The 24564-nt window shown below is 47.0% G+C and overlaps 1 protein-coding gene and 1 pseudogene across 3 annotated transcripts in view; both read right to left on the bottom strand.

The window, feature by feature from the left end:
- The window catches only part of SLC24A3 (solute carrier family 24 member 3), a 524378-nt gene that overhangs the window by 355928 nt on the left and 143886 nt on the right, over positions 1-24564 (bottom strand). The gene's annotated exons all lie outside the window — the stretch shown is intronic.
- LOC127491271 (U4 spliceosomal RNA) lies at positions 23315-23469 on the bottom strand (annotated as a pseudogene).

The following is a 24564-nucleotide window of genomic DNA, read 5'->3' as shown; positions in this document are numbered from 1 at the left end:
ATTGGCAGTTTTGTTAATAAAAAATAAAATTACAGATAAGATAACATGCAAAATTATGGAAAGTGTTAGTGGAGTACACAAGGCATCACTGTTTTCCTTCAGTCTCTTATGCAATTCCAATGTGCACCTGCATGTGCACACAGACACACACACACACACACACATACAGTTCTTATACTGGGTTGGAATGATCCAACTTTGATCATTAGCTTTAAATAAGATAGCCAGGCTGTTCTGTACATCTTTTCTTTATTTCAATCTATGTCCAGACACAGAAGAGAACATGGCAAGCAGGTGTAAGAATTTGGAGCTCACGCCTTACGTAAGAAGTCCCTTTTGGCGCTGGCGCCGCGGCTCAATAGGCTAATCTTCAGCCTTGCGGCGCCAGCACACCAGGTTCTAGTTCCAGTCGGGGTGCCGGATTCTGTCCCGGTTGCCCCTCTTCCAGGCCAGCTCTCTGCTATGGCCCGGGAGTGCAGTGGAGGATGGCCCAAGTCCTTGGGCCCTGCACCCCGTGGGAGACCAGGAGAAGTACCTGGCTCCTGGCTTTGGATCAGCACGGTGTGCCGGCCGCAGCACGCCGGCCGCAGCAGCCATTGGAGGGTGAACCAATGGCAAAAGGAAGACCTTTCTCTCTGTCTCTCTCTCACTGTCCACTCTGCCTGTCTAAATAAATAAATAAGTAAGTCCCTTTTGGAGACAGGCATTTAACCTAGCAGTTATCCTGCCCACTTCCCAAATCAGAATACCTGGAACTGAGTCCCAGCTCTGGCTCCTGACTCCAGCTTCCTGCTAATTCAGACCCGTGGAGGCAGCTCAAGTGATCAGCTTCCTGTCACTCACATCGAGACCTGGCTCCAAGCCCCAGCTCCTGTCCACTGTGGGCTTTTGGGGGAGCGAGCGAGGGAATGTGAACCCTCCTTGTGTGTCTGTCTCTGCCTCTCAAACATTAAGTAAACGTAAACAGTTTTTAAAGTCCTGCTACACTCACACAGCAAATTCTAGCTCAACCTTTGCCAAATGCAGAAAAAAAAAAAAGTTCTCAGGGGATTGTGACCGCTTTTCTTAGCATCTCTGATTTTCAAGGGGGTTTAAAAGAATTGCAGAATATTCCCTGCCCCAACTCCCACCATAGATGTGTCAGTAGCGTCCCCAAACTCTGTTAGCTGCAGGCACAGACCAGGTGAGTGAGGGCTGGGGCAGCCTGGCTTCCTGGTTTGACAGATGGCTTCATTTCCAAGCCACAGTGTGCAGGGGGCCACAGAGCACTCCCCATGATTGATGACACCTGTCATGGAGTTTGACACCACACTCTTTCCTCACCTACCATAAGGCCACGTGCCGAGTTCAGGGCCCAATCTGTCTTCCCAGGCTAGAGACGCCGACACTGGGTTTGCTCCTGGGCCTCTCTGCCTGCTCCATCTCTATCTCAGATCATGTCTCTTTGTGGATAATAAACAGTGCTGGAGTGCCTCATCTAACAGTTCAGATGCCTGTGTCTTCTGTCAGGGCTTGGGTTCAATTCTGGGTTCCAGCTCCTGACCCCAGCTTCCTGCTGGTGCAGACACTCGGTGCGTGGGTCTCAAATGAGTGGCTTCTTGCCCTTGAGATCTTGAAATCGGGATGGAGTTCCTGTCTCCTGGCTTCAGCCTGACCTAGCCCTGGCTAGGCAGGTATTTGGGGAGTGAATCAGTAAATGGGCTCTCCCCCACCACCCTCTCTCTCAAGAAATAAATACATAAAAATTTTTAAAAAACAGATTTATCTGTGTGATTGGCAGGGGAGTCACAAGGTAGTGCCAATCATTTTTCTTTGTCCGAGAAATAGAGAGGAACTAGTTATCTACAGGGTGGGCTTAACAGCCCTCGGATTCCGTGAAAAACCTAAGTCAGAATTTAAAGTCTCTGTGACCACATCCTCCCCAGATTCAGGGTCCCACAAAAATGAAGAGGTCTCACCCTCGACACCAATTGACAGGCAGCCAGAGCACAGAGAGGGCAAGGATCCACCTGCTGAGTACACAGGTGGCGTGCAGGACTGTTCCACTCATCCACACACAGAGGAAAGGTACAACTTTTCTCAAATGCCCCAACCAGGTGTCCTTGTCCAAGAGACCTAGAGACAGGTACCCCAGTGGCTGTAAGTGCCTAAGACAGGCATGGAATTCACGATTATTTTTAAAGTATGTATCTTAAAAATCCAAGCACATTTTACACTCACAGCAGAACTACCCACATTTGGTTTATTAGCATAGGAAATGATCGTCCTCTTCCAAAACTTCCAGAGAAACTGCCACCCTGGAATTCAGGCCAAGTTAACCAGCTTCAAGCCCCAGGGAAGGATCAGCACACAATCCAGAGGCGAAGGTTTGAGAAGTTTCCATAGCACCAATGGCGGTCACCCAACGGTGCCCCCAAGATGTCCCCAGCACAAGCCAGAGACACAACAGAGACACTGGGAGGCTCTGAGCAGCTGAGTCAGCAGCTCCAAGCTGGCGGCAGAGGCAGCCTGCACCCGCTGCAATCTCTTGGCTTCTGCCCCCATTCTCTTGGAAACTCCTTTGAGGATCCGGACGCCACACTGCCCTGTGCCCTTGTTCTTCCAATGAGGAAACAAGGTCGAAAACTTGGAGTGCTTTTCCAAAGAAGCCATGGTGAGCCTGCTGATGAGGCTCATGACAGAAGGCCCTCCCAGGGCATTCCCACTGGGGTTTTGTTTTGAGTTTCTGAGTTTTGAGTTTCATTCCTCTTTGATTGTCTGAACTTTGACACCATACACTAATACAGTGCGTGGTTCCTTCCAGACTACTGGGCCCCCATCCAGCTTCTCTACCAGGTAGGAAGAGCTCAGCCCAGCTCAGGATCCTGTCTTTGCAGAGCAGGGACAGAGAAGCTGACACTGCCCAGCACAAAGAGGGGGCACCCAAAGAGGTCTTCATCGCCCATGGGATCTGTGGAGGGAGAGCCCTCTCCAAGAAGCAAACACCAGCAACAAACCAAAACCAGACCTGGGAAGACAAAATGAGGCAAGGGAAGGAAGCCAAGCTACAGGCTCCTGACCAGAGGGATTGCTGACGGCCCTTTAATGCAACTCCCAGGTAGATGCCCCGTATCCTTTAATAAAAAGGAGGCAAAAAAAAAAATCATGAAGCTAAAGATCCCTCCTCCTTCCCTCCCTCCCTCCCTTCTGTGTACCTGTCAGCCCAACAGCCCTGTGCCCTCTCTAGGTGATGCACCCCCACTGTGGTTCCATCCAGCTCCAGGCACCACAGGAAATGATGGGGCAGAACTTTCCATACACAAGTCCAACTATTTGCCTTCTGATGCTACCTGATGAAATATGCAATTCTGGAGCCACTGGAGGGAGACAGGGAGAGAGCAGGAGACGGGGGTGGGGGTGGGGGAATGAGTTTGCTGCTTTTTCCCTGTGTCCTTTGCTGGACAGTGCTGAGCAGGTGGAGGGAAAGCCTGCACTCCCTCGCCTTTCTTGGTGTCTCCCTGGGAACACTCTCTTCCTGCTCTGCTGCTCTCCATAACTGCAGTGACCCAGACACAGCAATCCCCGTCTTCTCACTCCAGTAGGATCCGGTTCCTCCTGAACTCCCTAGAAGCTTCTTCCAGGTTTGGTTCATCTGACCGTTTGCTATTTTGTTCCTTCTGCTTTACAACCGATCGGCACATGGCATCTGCCCTTGGACTGCACTGAGAAAGCCAAGGTCATGGCTTTTATTCACAGAAGCATCTTTTTCTCTGTTATCTTTTCAATTTGCTCTTTGTGCCCTGAGCATCCCTCATCCTCAGAGGGCGGGCATGGCTGACTCAGTCATGGTGCTGGGTGGGAATGTCAGGGGTGTAACCTGCAGCCTTCCCCAGTGCTGTGAGCTTCACTCATTGTGCAGTGCCTCCTTGAAAGCCCCCTTATCATTCCCAGCCCTGCCTCCCCTTCCCGAGTTAGAGAAAACCAAGCAAATACACGAGTGATTTCAGACATAGGGAGCTGAAGGGCCTTGCTGCTCTTTATAGGGTGAGGGGCTCCGAGATGTTTGTCGCTCCCCCTCTTCGTGGAGGAACGACACAGAACCCTGCCTAGGCTTCATATCCGAGTCACGGCACCATTATGTCGCTCCCCGTCTTCGTAGAGGAACGACACAGGACCCTGCGCTGTTCTTTCGTCTGCTCGGCCCTCCCCGGGTTTGCTGCTGGTTCTTCCCGGGTTGGCTACCAACCCTTCCACCTCCGTGGAAGGGCGGTTCCCCCTGCCACATTCCCCACTTCCGAGGGGGAGCGGCACACCGCCGGCCGGCTCTCTCGGGGGCTGCACAGGTGTTCCCCTTAGATGTTCCTGGTGCATGTTGTCTCTCTCCTCCTTTATAGTCCTCCTCCGCCAATCCCAACTCTGCTACCCACACGCTGAGTACGCTGCTCTCCTCCAATCAGGAGCAAGTCCTACAGTTTATTGGTTGAACTGGAGGCAGCTGTGTAGAAGCTGTTTTCTCCTCTCCCAGCACCATATTGTGGGAGAGCAGATGCATAGAATAAGTCTTAATTCCAGTAACTCAGTCCAGTCCGAGTTGCTCCCCACAATGTTGGATCAGAACTGCTCAGGGCTGCTCACTCCATAGGCATGGTGAGACCTCATTAAAGGTGTTCCCCCGTGTGGAGAGTGGGCTGATACTGCCAGGGTGCCTGCCACACCCTGGTCGGGAAGAGGGTCTTACGGTAAGTGGTAGGTACCTGGGTGACCTTGGCCCTTTGTTCAGGAAAGAAGGGAAGAACCATGGGCACGCATTGTCCCAGCTTTGGCCAGAGTTCCTTCAAGCTGGCCCTTGTGTTCTTCTGACATGTTAGATCTGGAAAACTCTCCTGGAGACTGAGAGACCATGGCCCCTGTTTTTGTTCCAGTATAGATTTAACTTTCATTCAATACCCATCTTTTTAAATAAAGCATCAATCAGCAACACTGCTGGGGCTCACAGTTGTCACAGCTGCTTGTCCCAGGAGAAAGGAGAAGCAGATGGGCCTTGCAGGGCAGAGGAAATCAGAGGACTGCCCACTGAGCACCCGGCAATGAAGACCAAGGTCTGGAGCTCAGCTGAATGCAGTGGGCACCGCTGGAGGTGCCAGCCAACAGCGTGAACAGAAGGCACACACCAGGCTCCCAAACCAGAGCCAGGCAAGCTGTGAACGGGGATACCTGGCCAAAGGCCTGTGCCAAGGAGGACCCCGATGAAAACCAGTGTCCAGGGCAGTAAGATGGACCTGACAGAGGCAGGCAACTGCATGCCACGTTCCCAGGCAGTCGTCTTGGCCCCATTGGCTGCTACTTCAACCGCTGTCTGCCCCATTTTCTTGCTGGCTGTACCTCGCTCATTTTACAGTGCCAGCATGTGTCATCACCAATCATCAGACTGTCCCCAGTAGAAACACCAGCCGTGATGGCTCTCAGGTTAAAAAGAACCCAATATCCTTCGAACATAAATGTTGTCCCACTGGCTGCCACCAAGGTGCTGGTACACACACAGACACACAAGCAGCCCAGCACCCCTGGTCTTTATGTTAAAAATCAATACCTCAATAATTACCTTACTGCCATTTATTTCAAGAGTGAGTATTCCACCTTCCCAACCCCATGGTACTTTGGTAATCCACAACACATCTGCGAATCTCACAGTGTGAAGCACAGAGCCTGTTCGCTGGCAGGTATTCAGGGATGGCTGCTTGTCAATCATCAGTAAGGAACAATCCAAAATAGCACTCATTTTCTCAGCCAACACAGCCAATACAACCATGTCCAGTGTGCTACTGGGCACAGGGCTACCTGTCATCGGCAGCCTTTACTGGGGACTTTTCTCAAGCCCCACCCGCCCCATCCTGCCCCATCTCTCATGGATCTGGTCAACAAGGGAAATGTCAGCTGAGATAAATTCCTGTTTCTTCTTCCTTCCCACCAAGGTGCAGCTCAGCAGACGGGACACAGAAGGCAGGTGACCACAGCCGTTCTGTCCACTCCTCTTTCTCCTATGCAAGGAAAGTCCTTTGACATTGCAGGGACTCAGCTTGGCCTGACTGCAACCACCTTGGACGTATCTGCCATTTTGGTATCCCTGGAGGTCATCCCAAACTCGACAATAAAAACAAAATCCTCATATCTGCTGTGCTCATCTGAAGCCCAGGATATCTCTTACCTTACACCTGGAATGCATCTCACAAATGTGATATTTCTTGAAAATAGTCTGATTATCTTCAGGCCACCTTTATCCCAAAACACATTTTCCTCTTGCCTCTCAGGATGGAGATTCACTGTCCCATGGCTACCCAAGACTATGCTCTGGGCATAAATCCCAACAAATTACCTTCTATGTAACTTTGGATTTGTTCCCTGCTCTGCTGCTGACTCCAGCTTCCTGCTGATGGAAGGCAGCAGGTGATGGCTCAAGTACTCAGGTCCCTGCCACCCACATGAGAGACCCGACCTGAGTTCTTGCTTCTGACTTCTGCCTGGCTTGGATCAGTTGATGTGGGCATTTGGGGAGTGAACCAGTGACGGAAGATCTCTGTCTCTCACTCTCTGTCTGCCTTTTAACTATAATTTTTTAAAGATTTATTTATTTATTTGAAAGTCAGTTATACAGAGAGAAGGAGAGGCAGAGAGAGAGAGAGAGGTCTTTGTTTTGCTGCTTCACTCCCCAATTGGCCACAAGGGCTGGAGCTGCGCTGATCTGCCAAGAGCTCCTTCCTGGTCTCCCCTGTGGGTGCAAGACCCCAAGCACTTGGGCCATCTTCTACTGCTTTCCCAGACCATAGCAGAGAGCTGGATTGGAAGTGGAGCAACCAGGACTCAAACCGGCACCCATATGGATGCCAGCACTGCAGGCGGCAGCTTTACCCACTATGCCATAGCGCCTGCCCCTCAACTAAAATTTTAAGTTGTAGTAATAATAGAACAAGAGGGCATGGAACCACAGGGCTTCCTCTCTGCCCTCTGCTTTCATCCCAAGGCCATTTGTTTATTTATATATTTATATATAATAAATATATGATTAAATGTATTATATATTAATATATAAACATTATATGTTTAATAATATATTTTCATATATATATCTATTTTTAAGATTTATTTGTTTGTTTGAAAGGCAGAGTTACAGGAGGAGGGAGACAGAGACAAAGAGAGAGACTGGGGGACCGAGCTGTGCAAGCCGAGCCGCGGGACCGAGCCGCTGGAACGCGAGGTGAGCCCGAGACACCGGCAGGCAAGCGGAGAGAGGAGACTAGAGGGAACGACCCCCGGGGAGGGGGGGAACTTCACCAGGCTAACTGGAAGAGAGAGAGGTGACTGGTACGGACACGGGTTTCTCTCTCTTCGCTCACCTCTCAAGGGTGAGCAAGACAAAGAGCAGGCGCCATCTTGGACATACGTCATAAGCAGAGCGACCTCAGGTCTGCACCGGCCCTGAGCCTAGCAGAAAAACCTGACTCTGGGCGGGGCAAATTAACAGGAGATTAGGACCTAGTAAATTTGTGGTGCTACTGAACTGAGACTGTGAAAAAAGAGACGGTGGGGGAGAGAACTCACGGAATTCACGTGAGCACTCTCCAGAGACACTACAATTCCGTAACTTTGGCAACCCAGTGGGAGACTGAAGGAGAATTTGAGCCCACTCTAAGGGCCGAACAGATTCCCTGTGTGGTCCTTGGGAAAGAGCTTCCGATCTCTGGCTCCTGTGGGTATATCATTTGCCTGCTAACTACCTCCAACTTCGTTCAGCTGTGCAGAATAACTTCCCTTTTGAATCAAAAAAAAGAGAGAGAGAGAGAGAGAGAGAGAGAGAGAGGTTTACCACGCCTAACCTGGGAGTGTCACCTTTGGCACACCAAACAGAGCTCTCAGGCCACACCCATCTCAAGCCCTAAGGCTCCATCAAAAACAGATAGTCCACTTAATCTAGAGTCATAGTATAACAAGAAAAAGCACCACAGTGAAGAAACCAAATATCTCCAATATGCCAAATAACAAACACAAAAACCAAGGTAATAAAAACAAGGAAGTCACCATGAAGCCCTCAAATGAAAAAGACACCCCAATTCAAGATTATGAGGATGATGATATAGAAGAAATGCAAAAAGCAGATCTCAAAAAATTGATAAGAACATTAAGAAGTTCTCAAAAACAAATTCTTGAACTACAGAAATCCTTAATGGACAAGATAGAAAATCTCTCTCGTGAAAATGAAATATTAAGGAGGAATCAAAATGAAACGAAACAACTAGTACAACAGGAAACTGGGATAGTGACTGAAGTGAAGAATTCAATAGATCAAATGAAAAACACAATAGAGAGCCTTACAAACAGAATGGGTGAAGCAGAAGAGAGAATATCGGACTTAGAAGACAGAGAACAGGAAAGGATACAGTCAGACCAAAGAAAAGAGGAGGAAATTAGGAATCTAAAACATATTGTCGGGAATCTTCAGGATACTATTAAAAAAACCAACATTCGGGTTCTAGGAGTTCCTGAAGGCATGGAGAGGGAGAAAGGATTAGAAGGCCTTTTTAGTGAGATATTAGCAGAAAATTTCCCAGGTTTGGAGAAGGACAGAGAAATCCTAGTACAGGAAGCTCACAGAACCCCTAATAAACACGACCAAAAGAGACCCTCACCACGACATGTTGTAATTAAACTCTCCACAGTGAAACATAAAGAAAAGATCCTAAAATGTGCAAGAGAGAAACGTCAGATTACTCTCAGAGGATCTCCAATCAGACTCACAGCTGACTTCTCATCAGAAACTCTACAAGCCAGGAGGGAATGGCGAGATATAGCCCAGGTACTAAGAGAGAAAAACTGCCAGCCCAGAATATTATATCCTGCAAAAGCTATCATTTGTGAATGAAGGTGAAATAAAGACTTTTCATAGCAAGCAGAAATTGAAAGAATTTGTTGCCACTCGTCCAGCCCTGCAAAAGATGCTTAAAGATGTGTTACACACAGAAACAAAGAAACACGGTCATCAATATGAAAGAAGATAAAGGAAGGAAACCAAGGAAGGAAAGCTCACAGCAGAAGATCACAGGGAATTCAAAGCATATATTAGAACTTATCTTTGGCAAATGGCAGGGCAAAGTTACCACTTATCATTAGTCACATTGAACGTGAATGGCCTGAACTGTCCAGTTAAAAGACACCGATTGGCTGATTGGGTTAAGGAACAAAACCCATCTATTTGCTGCTTACAAGAAACTCATCTTTCCAACAAAGATCCATACAGACTGAAAGTGAAAGGCTGGAAAAAGATATACCATGCCAACAGAAATGAAAAAAGAGCGGGCGTAGCCATCTTAATTTCAGACAACATAAACTTTACCACAAAAACCGTTAAGAGAGACAAAGAGGGACACTACATAATGATTAAGGGATCAATTCAACAGGAAGATATAACAATTATCAATGTATATGCACCTAACTACAGGGCACCGGTTTATCTAACAGATTTGTTAACGGACTTAAAGGGAGACTTAGACCCCAATACCATAGTACTGGGGGACTTCAATACTCCACTCTCAGAAATAGACAGATCAATAGGACAGAAGATCAACAAGGATACAGTAGATTTAAACGACACTATAGCCCAAATGGATCTAACAGATTTATACAGAACTTTCAATCCTACAGCTAAAGATTTTACATTCTTCTCAGCAGTACATGGAACCTTCTCTAGGACTGACCACATACTAGGCCATAAAGCAAGTCTCAGCAAATTCAAAAGAATTAGAATCATACCATGCAGCTTCTCAGACCATAAAGGAATGAAGTTGGAAATTAGCAACTCAGGAATCCCTAGAGCATATGCAAACACATGGAGATTGAACAACATGCTCCTGAATGAACAATGGGTCATAGAAGAAATCAAAAGAGAAATCAAAAACTTTCTGGAAGTAAATGAGGATAACAGCACAACATACCAAAACTTATGGGACGCAGCAAAAGCAGTGTTAAGAGGAAAGTTTATATCAATAGGTGCCTACATCAAGAAATTGGAAAGGCACCAAATAGATGAGCTTTCAATTCACCTCAAGGATCTAGAAAACCTACAGCAAACCAGACCCAAATCTAGTAGGAGAAGAGAAATAATTAAAATCAGAGAAGAAATCAACAGGATTGAATCAAGAAAAACATTACAAAAAATCAGCCAAACGAGGAGCTGGTTTTTTGAAAAAATAATCAAAATTGACACCCCATTGGCCCAACTAACTAAAAAAAGAAGAGAAAAGACCCAAATCAATAAAATCAGAGATGAAAAAGGAAACATAACAACAGACACCACAGAAATAAAAAGAATCATCAGAAATTACTACAAGGACTTGTATGCCAGCAAACAGGGAAACCTATCAGAAATGGATAGATTCCTGGACACATGCAACCTACCTAAATTGAACCAGGAAGACATCGAAAACCTAAACAGACCCATAACTGAGACAGAAATTGAAACAGTAATAAAGGCCCTCCCAACAAAGAAAAGCCCAGGACCAGATGGATTCACTGCTGAATTCTACCAGACATTTAAAGAAGAACTAACTCCAATTCTTCTCAAACTATTCAGAACAATCGAAGAAGAGGGAATCCTCCCAAATTCTTTCTATGAAGCCAGCATCACCTTAATTCCTAAGCCAGAAAAAGATGCAGCACTGAAAGAGAATTACAGACCAATATCCCTGATGAACATAGATGCAAAAATCCTCAATAAAATTCTCACCAATAGAATGCAACAACACATCAGAAAGATCATCCACCCAGACCAAGTGGGATTTATCCCTGGTATGCAGGGATGATTTAATGTGCACAAGACAATCAATGTGATACACCACATTAACAGACTGCAGAAGAAAAACCATATGATTATCTCAATAGATGCCGAGAAAGCATTTGATAAAATACAACACCCGTTCATGATGAAAACTCTAAGCAAACTGGGTTTGGAAGGAACATTCCTCAATACAATCAAAGCAATCTATGAAAAACCCACAGCCAACATCCTATTGAATGGGGAAAAGTTGGAAGCATTTCCACTGAGATCTGGGACCAGACAGGGATGTCCACTCTCACCACTGCTATTCAATATAGTTCTGGAGGTTCTAGCCAGAGCTATTAGGCAAGAAAAAGAAATTAAAGGGATACAAATTGGGAAGGAAGAACTCAAACTATCCCTCTTTGCAGATGACATGATTCTTTATTTAGGGGACCCAAAGAACTCTACTAAGAGACTATCGGAACTCATAGAAGAGTTTGGCAAAGTAGCAGGGTATAAAATCAATGCACAAAAATCAACAGCCTTTGTATACACAGACAATGCCATGGCTGAGGAAGAACTTCTAAGATCAATCCCATTCACAATAGCTACAAAAACAATCAAATACCTTGGAATAAACTTAACCAAGGACGTTAAAGATCTCTACGATGAAAATTACAAAACCATAAAGAAAGAAATAGAAGAGGATACCAAGAAATGGAAAAATCTTCCATGCTCATGGATTGGAAGAATCAATATCATCAAAATGTCCATTCTCCCAAAAGCAATTTATAAATTCAATGCAATACCAATCAAGATACCGAAGACCTTCTTCTCAGATCTGGAAAAATTGGTGCTGAAATTTATATGGAGGCACAAGAGACCTCAAATAGCTAAAGCAATCTTGTACAACAAAAACAAAGCCGGAGGCATCACAATACCAGATTTCAGGACATACTACAGGGCAGTTGTAATCAAAACAGCATGGTACTGGTACAGAAACAGATGGATAGACCAATGGAACAGAATTGAAATACCAGAAATCAACCCAAACATCTACAGCCAAGTTATATTTGATCAAGGATCTAAAACTAATTCCTGGAGCAAGGACAGTCTATTCAATAAATGGTGCTGGGAAAACTGGATTTCCACGTGCAGAAGCATGAAGCAAGACCCCTACCTTACGCCTTACACAAAAATCCACTCAACATGGATTAAAGACCTAAATCTACGACCTGACACCATCAAGTTACTAGAGAACATTGGAGAAACCCTTCAAGATATTGGCACAGGCAAAGAGTTTCTGGAAAAGACCCGGGAGGCACAGGCAGTCAAAGCCAAAATTAACTATTGGGATTGCATCAAATTGAGAAGTTTCTGTACTGCAAAAGAAACAGTCAGGAGAGTGAAGAGACAACCGACAGAATGGGAAAAAATATTTGCAAACTATGCAACAGATAAAGGGTTAATAACCAGAATCTACAAAGAGATCAAGAAACTCCACAAAAACAAAACCAACAACCCACTTAAGAGATGGGCCAAGGACCTCAATAGACATTTTTCAAAAGAGGAAATCCAAATGGCCAACAGACACATGAAAAAATGTTCAAGGTCATTAGCAATCAGGGAAATGCAAATCAAAACCACAATGAGGTTTCACCTCACCCCGGTTAGAATGGCTCACATGCAGAAATCTACCAACAACAGATGCTGGCGAGGATGTGGGGAAAAAGGGACACTAACCCACTGTTGGTGGGAATGCAAACTGGTCAAGCCACTATGGAAGTCAGTCTGGAGATTCCTCAGAAACCTGAAAATAACCCTACCGTTCGACCCAGCCATCCCACTCCTTGGAATCTACCCAAAGGAATTTAAATTGGCAAACAAAAAAGCGGTCTGCAGCCTAATGTTTATTGCAGCTCAATTCACAATAGCTAAGACCTGGAACCAACCTAAATGCCCATCAACGGTAGACTGGATAAAGAAATTATGGGATATGTACTCTTTAGAATACTATACCGCAGTAAGAAACAACGAAATCCAGTCATTTGCAACAAAATGGAGGAATCTGGAACACATCATGCTGAGTGAAATAAGCCAGTCCCAAAGGGACAAATACCATATGTTCTCCCTGATGGGTGACAACTGACTGAACACCAAAAAGGAAACCTCCTGAAGTGAAACGGACACTATGGGAAACGGTGACTTGATCAGCATAGCCCTGACTGTTAATGAACAACTTAATACATTATCCCTCTTAGTAGTTTTTTTGTCTGTTCTACTTAATATGACTGGTTTAATTCTGTAATTAATACACAGTTATTCTTAAGTGTTAAAAATTAACTGAAATGTGATCCCTGTTAAACATAAGAGTGGGAATAAGAGAGGGAAGAGATGTATAATTTGGGACATGCTCAAGCTGACTTGCCCCAAATGGTAGAGTTAAAAACATACCAGGGGATTCCAATTCAATCCCATCAAGGTGGCATGTACCAATGCCATCTCACTATTCCAAGTGATCAATTTCAGTTCACAATTGATCATAATGAAAGGACTAAGAGTCAAAGGGAGCACATAAACAAGTCTAGTACCTGCTAACACTAACCGATGGAATAAATAAAGGGGAGAGTGATCCAACATGGGAAGTGAGATACTCAGCAGACTCGTAGAATGGCAGATGTCCTAAATAGCACTCTGGCCTCAGAATCAGCCCTAAAGGCATTCGGATCTGGCTGAAAAGCCCATGAGAGTATTTCAGGCATGGAAAGCCAAGACACTCTGGCAAAAGATCTCTGCGAGTGAGATCCCAGTGGAAAGAACAGGTCTTCAAAGAAGGAGGTACCTTTCTCTGAAGGGAGGAGAGAACCTCCACTTTGACTATGACCTTGTCTAAACAAGATAAGAATCGGAGAACTCAGAGGGCTTCCATAGCCTTGGAAACTCATGACCGGAGCATAGGGAGACTACTGATGCCATAGACAGGAGTGTCAATTGGTAAAGTCAACAACAGGAGTCACTGTGCACTTACTCCTCATGTAGGATCTCTGTCCTTAATGTGCTGTGTATTGAGATTTAATGCTATAACGAGTACTCAAACAATATATTTCACTTTGTGTTTTCATGGGGGTGCAAACTGTTGAAATCTTTACTTAATGTATACTAAACTGATCCTCTGTAAAAAAAAAAAAAAAAAAAAAAAGAAAAGAAATTATCAACTCCCAACTTGACTCTCACTGGGATTAAACATGACAATAGGTCTGATCTGATTTCATCATCACTTAAAAAAATCATCTATTATTTTTCACTTTATGTTTCTGTGTGAGAGCAAACTGTTGAAATCCTTACTTAATGTATACTAAGCTGATCTTCTGTATATTGAGATAATCGAAAATGAATCTTGATGTGAATGGAAGGGGAGAGGGAGTGGGAAAGGGGAGGGTAGTGGGTGGGAGGGACGGTATGTGGGGGAAGCCATTGTAATCCATAAATCGTACTTTGGAAATTTATATTCATTAAATAAAAGTTAAAAAAAAAAGAGAGAGACTGATCTTCCATCTGCTGGTTCACTCTGCAAATGGCCACCATAGCCTGGCCTGGGCCAGAACTCCAGCTAGGTCTCCAACTTGGGTGCCCAGGCCCAAATGCTCGAGGCATCTTCTGCTGCTTTCCTGGGTATGTTAGGAGGGACCTGGATTGGATGTGGAGCAGCTTGGACTCAAACTGGTGCCCATATTGCATGCTGGTGTCACAGGCTACAGCTTAACCCACTACGCCTCCTCCCAAAGCCATTTGTTAACACTGGAGACTCTTCTTCAGCTCAGTGAAAAATCTCAAGCTTCAATGATCTCTATTTCTTTGCAAACTAATATCAGCTTAAAGATGTTAAAGTGAGGGGAATCCCTCTCTGGGATGCTGGCCTTCTGGTGACCACTGTCAGAGGAGTAATCAGCGGCTGAGGAAGAAGGGACACTGTCCAGACAATGCCACCTGCTTCCCTTAGCTCTGCACTGTCCAACACAACAGGCGCTAGCTACATGTGGCCATTTCAAACTACACATGAATAAAGTAAAGTTCAGAATTTAGTTCATCAGTCACACTAGCCACATGTCAAGTGCTCTGTGGACAGAGTGCCCGGTAGCTATCATATTAAAGAGCGTAGAGCATAGTTCTGCCACTGAAGGCCGTGCAAATGGACAGTGATGCCAGCCAGCAGGTGCACCCACTCCAGAGCAGAACAGGGGTGGGGAACATCTGGCCCCAGCTGTGTAAGGCCTGCAGACTTCATTCGGTCTGGCAGTGCCAAGACGACCACAGGTGGGACTTGAAATTCAAATCTATAGGAGACACAGTATCAACTTGATTGTGCATGGCCCTTGACTGCTGTTAGGAATAGCCAAACAGCGCTCGGCAGAGTAAAGGTCCCCAACCCGTGGAGGTGAGGGTTCCTGGAACAGAGACTCTCAGACTTCATGGGAGGCCTCCCCATTCAGGCCTACAGTGGGGAGGGGCTGGAGGGAGCAGGGGATGTTCCTCTGAGGGTGGGGAGGTGGGAACAGGAGCCCATTTGACCCTTATCTTTCCCACTCTCCATTCCTCAGCAAGTTGGAAGCGAAGGTGTCCTGAGAATTACACCCCCAAACAAGGCAGCCGGACATGCTGTTTATTTTAAAGTCAAGGCCACCGAGCCTGGCAGATGCTGGAAGAAGCTTTATTCTGATACACTCTGATCTGCACGAAGACCAGATGCACCCAAGAAGAAAACAGGTAACTTGGGTCCCTTCTCTGGGTTTGCATTAAATAAACACATACCTGCAGGAAGGAAGAGTAGAGATTATAACCGCAGGTGGACAGAATCCGAACCACTGCCCAACCCCCAAGCCCATTCAATGACCAAAGAGAGATCTTTACTACACTCTCTAAGCACTGGGCCCATTTGTTCACCTGTGGCGTGGTGGCTTAAGCTGCTACCTGCAATGCCCGCATCCCGTACAGGCACTGGTTCAAGTCCAGGCAGCTCCACTTCTGATGCCTGGTAGAAGCCACAGAAGATGGCCCAAGTGCTTGGACCCCTGCCACCCACCTGGGAGACCCAGATGAAGCTCCTGTCTCATGGCTTAGGCCTGGCCCAGCCCCGCCCATTGTGGCCCTCTTGGGAGTGAGTCAGCAGAAGGAAGATTTCTATCTCTCCCTCTAACTCTTTCAAACAAATAAATAAGTCTAAAAAAATGAAATAAAATCATTTCCCCCTCCCTCTCTCCCCTGTGAAGGAAGGAGGAAGGTAATGGGACCTCGTGGGGTTATGTGGGCAATCAGGGTCCTGTGGTTTCTCCCTGTGCAGGTTAACACAGTTGTGTCTCCGTTCTGTTGTTAATCTGGTTCATTCCAGTGAACCTTCAGAGGGTAAAGGAAGAGGCCTGCCTTTGTAAGGGATCCTGGACCCCACCCAAGACCACTCTGTGAGGGAAGATTCCCACTGGTGATTACATGGGGTCTCTCCAGAGAGAAGCATGCCTGGGGTGGGGGGGCGGCATTGGGAAGGGAGAGCTTGGTTGTTGCAACAGTTTTTTTTTGGGGGGGGGGGCAGAAAAAGGTTTAGCTCTAGTTATTAGGGATGGATGGGAAGCGATAGGACCCAATGTGTGCCCAAAAGCTGTTCAAGGCAGCAGCCACAGGAAAGCAAACCTCACTGGAGGCCCCTTTTCAGTGGGCAGTAACTCACTCTGGAGACAATTCTTGGTTCACCTATGCCACCAGGCATGCGGTATTTAAAGATCACCTTTAAAACTTTCCCGGTAACTTCCACTGCCCGAAGCCCGGGATAATGCTGAGGAACAGCTCGGTAATGATGCACTCAACTCAAGGTGTGGGTGAGCACTCACGAAGGGCCAGGATGCCCGCGTCGCCTCTTCAGAAGTCAACTTTCATCACTGAAAATCAGGACCCGGGGCAACGGAAGAGGAGGCAAGCCTTCCCCACCACCCCCACCAAAACAAAACGAACGGTCCTGCCAAGCTGTCAATCATAACAGCTCACGGAAGTAAGACAAGACCACGGGGCAGGTGAATCTCGAGACACAGGGAGGTAGAAATGGACTTCCTGCCCCGAGGAAGCCTACGCCAAACCTGCAAAGGGTGAGCAAAGGCAGAGTTATTTTTGAGACTTGCGAAGTTTGCATTGGCTTCAATCTAGACCTTGCCTGGAGGCAGGGAGACAAAACAGATAATAAATAAGACCTGGGCCCACATGTCGGGGGAAAGTCAGAAAGAATAAGACGGGGAGTATGGTCATTGTCACAGGGCAGTGTGTTGAGACAGGAAACAGAGGATCTTTGCTATTGGATGTGTCAATTATGGAGCCCCAGAGAGAGGCTGGGGTTTGAGGAGTGTGGCTGTACAGAGAACCGTCACTAATCATAGGTTTTGGAAGGAAACGTCCACACTTTCCCATCCTTAGGTAGTCTGAACGAAAACATCATTAGAAAATCTGCCCACTTGTTACTTACTGATCTGTAACGTGTAATTAAGCAACAGGCATGAGTCTGTCTGTAGCAGCCTCTAAACAAACAAAAATCCCCCAACGTCCCCATTCCAGCCAGATCGCTGCCTCGAATATTCCTAAATGCCCTCCCATATAGAAACACCGCTACAGCCAACAGGAAGAGTGATGAGCGGGACTCAGGAGCTGTCCCACGATGGCATCCCAGCCCCAGCCTCTCTCCTGGCTGGTGCACGACTGTGGGTCTGGAACTAAGTCCAAATCAGGCTCACCCGAGGGCTCCTGCAAACCCAGACTCTCAAGTCTTCCCCCAGGGGGTTTCTGACTCAACTGGTATGGAGTGGGCCTAGGACTGCATTTCTCACAAGCTCCTGGGAGAAGCCAAGGCTGCTGGCGCAGAACCACTCTGAGAAACACTGCTTCGATGACTCCTGTCATTCCCAGAAGCCAGCTTGGGGCTAAAGGCGCCAGCAGGGGAACATCCTTCTCTTGGTGTTGGCCAAGTTCAAGGCCACAGGGGAGAGCATCTGTCTGCACCCAGCCCAGCTGTATGGCTCCACAGAGAAGCCATGCAGCAGGCACCATTCTCAGCAGACACTGGACACAGGGCCCCAAGAGACCTCACTTTGTGTCTGCAGGGAGGCTATGGGATGCAGCCCTGGGTGGACTTGTAAGGTGGGCTCTTCTTGCTAGCTTCCTTGTTTCTCCTGCTGCTCCTCTGCGCCTACTCCCATTAGCTACTAACCTGGCAGGTTCTTGGCCTTTCAAATGACAGCACTGCCCAGAGAAATCCTGGGGTCTGGGTGGGTTTCCCGATGGAGCCCTAGGGATGCTGACTCAGGTTAGACTGGGGAAGGTCACAGCTCTGCTCCTCACTAGGTTTGGAACACCAGATACTCAAGAGCCCATGTCCCTGCTGGCCAGAGGTGAAGTCATTACTACACCTGCGACTCCCACTGAAGACAGTATAGGCCCTCTGTGAAGACCAGAAACCATTCAATATCAAGTTCTATTTTTTTGATCCAATCTGCTTCCTCCCTTGGACATTCAGCCTCACTGCTCTGCAGAAAATGGCATTGTTGCAATGGGGCCCAACAGTCAAGCTCAAGCTACAAAGTGACCTCAAGTTGAAGTCATTCTCCAGGGACCATTTTTTCCTGGCATATGTGTAACACAAAAAGGTAAAAAACATCCTTGCCTTTAAAAAAAATCCAATACAAAATGAACTACTCTTAAGGCTCCAGTCTGCAGTGATACTGTACCACGGTCTAAAAATAATGAGCCACATGGGGGGTGTGTCCTTTGGTCTTGGCTTTCCTCCTGGGGTTGGGTTAGTGGTACCATGCTCCTTCTATGGTCTTTGTCATGCCACAGAGCAGCACCTTGAATGGGCATCCCCAGCTAGGCACACACCAGCTGCAGGTCCCTGGCCCTGTGCACTGAGAGAGGACTCTGTGTGGCTGACGTCATCATCTGGTGCACCCTGCCTCTCTTCCTGCATGCTACAAGCAAGGCTGGCAGCCAAAGGCGGTCCTTATTACCAGGAACCTGAGCATATGGGTAGACTTAGTGAAAACTGAGATCTGGCATGAAGCTGTCCAGCACGACCAGGTCTGAGGCAGATTCAACATCCCAATAGAGGGGTCTGGAACATAACACAACTATTTTTCCCTTGCTGCATGTGGAAACTGCATGGTGTTGACCAAAGAAAGGAAAGAAAGGAGCACCTAGGGCTCACTCCTGTGTCCCCAGTCTGTGCCCCAAGTTCTCTTCCCAGTGCTTGGCCCCAGGTGGGAAAAAGCGGGGACACGGAGTAGGGGACAGGGTGAGGAGCAGAGGATGTGCTGACATCGGAGAGAGGATGTCCTCTAACCTGCAGAGCTCCTGACCAGGAAGACATCTGTGAGTGCCCACAGCAGGCCTTCAAACTGTCACCAGGTGTGACCCAAATCCAAGCTTCCCCAGTGACATGTGAAGCCCGAAAGTTTCACCTGTTTTATAAAGGTCACAGAACATGTGTGGAGTGATTTCAGTCTGCATCTTTACTGTCCCACTATGGATGACAGTAATTTTCAGTAAAAAGTTTTTGGTCTTTGTAACAGTTAATTATAAGCAGCAACATCATTTAAAAAAAATATTTAGGGGCCAGTGATGTGGTGTAGCAGGTAAAGCCACTGCCTTACAGTACCAGCATCCCAAATGGGCACTGGTTCAAGTCTCAGCCGCTCCACTTCCCATCCAGCTCTCTGCTATGGCCTGGGAAAGCAGTAGAAGATGGCCCAAGTCCTTGGGTCCCTGCACTCATGTGGGAAACCCCAAAGAAGCTTCTGGCTCCTGATCAGCTCATCTCTAGCTGTTGCAGCCATTAGGGGAGTGAACCAGTGGATGGAAGACCTCTCTCTATATATATAACTCTGCCTATCAAATAAATAAATAAATCTTTTAAAAAATATTTATTTATTTGAAAAGTAGAGTGTGGCAGGGAGGAGGAAGAAGACTCTGTGTGTGCATGTGTGTGTGTGTGTGTGTGTGTGTGAGAGAGAGAGAGAGAGAGAGAGAGAGAGACAGACCGATCTTCCATCTCCTGGTTCACTCCCCAAATGGCCACAATGGTCAGGGATGGGCCAAGCTGAAGTCAGGAGCCAGGAACTTTATCTGGACCTCCCACATGGGTGACAGAGGCCCAGGCATATGGCCCATAAGGCACATTAGCAGGAAGCAGGGCAGCCAAACCTTGAACCAGCACTCATATGGGGAACTGGCAGGCACTTTACGTGGTGGCTTAACCCACTGAGCCACAATGCTGATCCTGAGATATCATTTGTCCTGTGGTCCAAGGAGATTCCAGTCCTCTCATTAAGATTTATTTATTTATTTGAAGGACAGAGAGAGAGAATCTTTCATCTGCTTGCTCACTCCCCAAATGACCACAACAAGCAAGGACCAGGCCAGGCTGAAACCAGGAGCCTGGAACTCCATCTAGGTCTCCCATATGGGTGGCAGGGGCCTAAGTCCTTGGGCCATAACCTGTTGCCTTCTTAGGTGCATTAGCTGGGAGCTGGATGAGCACTAGAGTAGCCAGATGAGAACACAGTCTGATTTGGGATGCAGGCATTCTTCTTCTTTTTTTTTTTTTTTTGACAGGCAGAGTGGACAGTGAGAGAGAGAGACAGAGAGAAAGGTCTTCCTTTGCCGTTGGTTCACCCTCCAATGGCTGCCGCGGCCGGCGCGCTGCGGCCGGCGCACCGCGCTGATCCGATGGCAGGAGCCAGGAGCTTTTCCTGGTCTCCCATGGGGTGTAGGGCCCAAGCACCTGGGCCGTCCTCCACTGCACTCCCTGGCCACAGCAGAGGGCTGGCCTGGAAGAGGGGCAACCGGGACAGAATCCGGCGCCCCGACCGGGACTAGAACCCGGTGTGCCGGCGCCGCTAGGCGGAGGATTAGCCTAGTGAGCCGCGGCGCCGGCCTGGGATGCAGGCATTCTAAGCGGTGGCTTGACTCGCTGTGCCGCAAGGCCCACCCGATTCCACCATTCTGCTTTCTTGGCTGTCCCACCAGACTTGGGGTGAAGAGTGGCCAAAGTAGAAACAGCAGTGGACTGGAGATGCGGGTTTGAGATTCACATCTATTTTGGTTGCGGGGGGTGGGGTGGGGGGTTGGTCAGCAGGTGATTGAATTTGGTCAATGGTCAGCTGTTGTCTCTGGGAAATGAAATACCCTTTTCTCCTTCCTCCTTCACAGAACTGTCCCCACCACCACCTGAAAGCAGTTGAGGCTGAGAACACATGATTAAGAATATATGACACGCCAGCCCCGAATGAGCTTTGCCTGCTTTGTTTATTTCTTCCCCAAAGCCTCTATTTCAGGCACCACCACTTCCCCTTGTCCCATTAAAGCTCAAGCAAATCAAGAAGTATCTTTACAGACACGTCCAGCAAGTGGTTGGATCAGAATTCAAAGATTCCAATTCCAAAGTTCTTTCTTTAAGTCCGTAGAAAAATCCTGAAAATGAGGTCAACTCCTTCCTAAACTAGAAATGCTCATTGAAACGACATCTCAGGGCCGGCCCTGTGGCACAATGGGTAAAGCTGCCGCCTGTGGTACTGGTATCCCATATGGGCACCAGTTCGAGTCCCATCTGCTCCACTACCTTTCCAGTTTCCTTCTAATTCACCTGGGAAAGCAGAAGATAGCCAAATACTTGGGCCCTCTATAGGAGCAAAAGAAGCTCTTGGCTTTGGATTGGCCCGGTTCCATCCATTGCATCCATTTGTGGAGTGAACCAGTAGATGGAAGACCTCTCTCTCTTTTTCTCTCCCCCACCCGAACTCTGCCTTTCAAATATATAAATAAATAAATAAATCTTTTTAGAAAATGACATCTCCTGCATCTGCATTGTCAGTGTGTGCAAGGTTTCATTCAAGTGGGATTTTCCAGGTATCATAACCTCAGCCCTAATCACAAATCAACTGTCTGAAAAACGCTTACTTGCTCATTTTTATTCATTTGAAAGGCAGAGTGACAGAGAAAGAGAGAAAGAAAGACAGAGATCTTCCATCAGCTGCTTCACTCCCCCAAATGCCTGCAACAACCAGGACTGGGCCAGGCTAAAGCCAGGAGCTCCATCTGGGTGTCCCATATGGGTGGCAAGGACCCACATACTCAAGTCATCATTTTCTGTCTCGAGCAGGCAGCTCAGTCTGAAGCTGAGTAGGCGGGACCTGAATGGGCACCTGGATATGCAGGCATCCCAAGCTTAACCTGTCGTGTTACGATGCTTGCCCCTTCCTCATTTTAATGCAGAGATTTTCATGGAAAATTTCCCAAAGTAATTATGTTCTTCTGTGCTGTCTTAAATACACCTGGGCCACAATTTGAGATTTCTATAGTAATCCAAGATACTAATGAGTATCAGGCATGGAAGTGAGACAACGGGATGATATTCTCAGAAACTGTGACACGGGCACAGCAGCCCCAAAGAGCTGCTCAGTGTGCAGGTGAGTTTTCCCAGCCTACTGTTTTTCTGAGTATTTTCCCAGAGAAAAATGCAAATACACAGAAAAGTTGTAAAAAAAAGTTATCCACCAAATAAATTCAACTGTAAGATTGTAAAATGCTTGTTTAATCATGCACCTATCCATCTACCCATCCATCAACCTGTTTTTCAAAAAACATCTTTTTTTTTTTTCAAAAAAGACATCAGCACACTTTGCCCTGAATAGTACAGCATGCATATCACATCAATAGTTGTTTATGGTATTTTTCTGTTGAGATACAATTTAAAAACATAGGATGAAATGCATAGAGACCCAGGAAGTGAGCATTTACTGCGTTCTGACAAATGAGTATGCCTGTGGGACCCAAAGCCCTACCAAGATGCAAAGCATTACAAGGCTCTAGAACGTTCCCCAGGCCTCTTCCTAGTCAGTCGTACTAACATTCTCTAGGAAGCCTACTTCTTACATGTCTCCCTTCTTCACCTCCTACCCCAACCCACTGTAGTCAACTACTGCTATTTTAAAGATTTATTAATTTGAAAGTGAGAGAGAGAAAGAGAATGAGAATGACAACCTTCACTCCCCAGATGGCTGCAACGGCCATGGCTGAGCCAGGCCAAAGCCAGGAGCCAGGAACTTCATCTGGATCTCCTGCATGGGTGGCAGGGGTCCAAACATTTGGGCCATCTTTTGCTGTCTTCCGAGGCCATTAGCACAGAGCAGGATCTGAAGTGGAGCAGCCAGGACTCAAACCTGAGCTCCTATGAGATGCCGGTATCACAGGTGGTGGCTTCACCTGCTACGTCACAACGCTGGCTGTATCAACCATCATTTTACAAGTGTCACAAACTTTGGTAATAATCTGTGACCTCATCTACAATTATCTGGGTGGGATCCTGAGCATAATTCCACAGCTACCTTCAGAAAAACGTGTGTGCCTCAGGATGGTCTTTCCCCTAAGAAGGATTCAGAGCTCTGAAAATGGCCAGCACCCCTTAATTCCACATCTGTGAAGAGCTTCAAGATCCAGTGCTGCTCTATTAAACAATAGAATTTCCACAAGAGTTAAAATTTCTGTGTGCTTTGGTGTGTCAAGTTATCACCGTGGGGTGTTGGGAAATGTTTTCAATCAGCAATAATCGTACCTCAGATAAACCTCACTGGCTAGGAATACTGCCACTCTGCAAAGCTCCTTGCCAGCATTTCAATAGTGGGTTGAAGAACTGAACTGGGCAGGAAGATAACGGCTCACTCAACTTTTTGGAGTTGTGGTGCTGCAATGGCCATATCCCATGATGTTGGGACATTCTATATTAAATGTTGACTGTCACATGTTTAGATGTCAAGACATTTGCTGGCTGGCAATTACACGTTGAGATACTCAAGGCTCAGATGTTGTAACATCCACGTGTTACAATACAAGGGTATTTGCATACTGAGACACTGAGCTAGTCACACGTTATGATGCCTTGAAATTTGCATGTTGATGCACTGGCATGTGGAGATGTTGAGACACTCACGGGTTCCAATGTTGATGTTGTCACAGCCACATGTTAAGATGTTGGGACACCTGCTCGCTGAAGTTTTGAAATACTGCCAGGTCCAGATGTTGAGGCACTGGCAGCTTCAGATGTTGAGTTTTTTGCATGATAAATAGAGACATCACAGGATGAGCTGAGACATTCACATGTGGAGATGTTACAACCTCTCATTGGCACGTCTGCCTTCACACGCCAGATGATGATTTCAACCAGATCCCCAATATGGATACTGATCCCTTCTCAGGAATATCTGCCAAACGCTTCACTTCTGCACACACGCCTTCCTCTGTAGCAAAGAGTGGTAGATGCCTATGGCTTCCTACAAGGTCTGCCTCCCTGCCACCAAGAGGATGCTGGGCCCCTATAGGGGCAGGCCAGGCATACCAGGGAGCTAAACCCCAGGTGTGACCTTCAACCAACACAGGATGGGATTTGGGGGATAAATATCCCAGCTTCCTCACCCCTCAGTGGCTGCACACTCAGAGTTTTTTTTTTTAATATTTGTTTATTTATTTGAAAGGCAGAGAGAGAAGGGGAGACAGATTTCACTCCCCAAATGGCTGCAATGGTTGAGGCTGGGCCAGGTGAAAACCAGAAGCCTGGAACTCCTACCGGTCTCCTAGGTGAGTGGCAGGAGTTCAAGCACTTGGGCCATCTTCTGTTGCTTTCCCAGGCACAACAGCAGGGACATGGATTGGAAGTGGAGCAGCTGAGACTCAGAGCAGTCATGTGGGATGTCGGTGGG

This window comes from Oryctolagus cuniculus, chromosome 11 (assembly GCF_964237555.1).
Source record: "Oryctolagus cuniculus chromosome 11, mOryCun1.1, whole genome shotgun sequence".
NCBI lineage: Eukaryota > Metazoa > Chordata > Mammalia > Lagomorpha > Leporidae > Oryctolagus > Oryctolagus cuniculus.
This window is presented reverse-complemented; position numbering and strand designations above follow the sequence as displayed.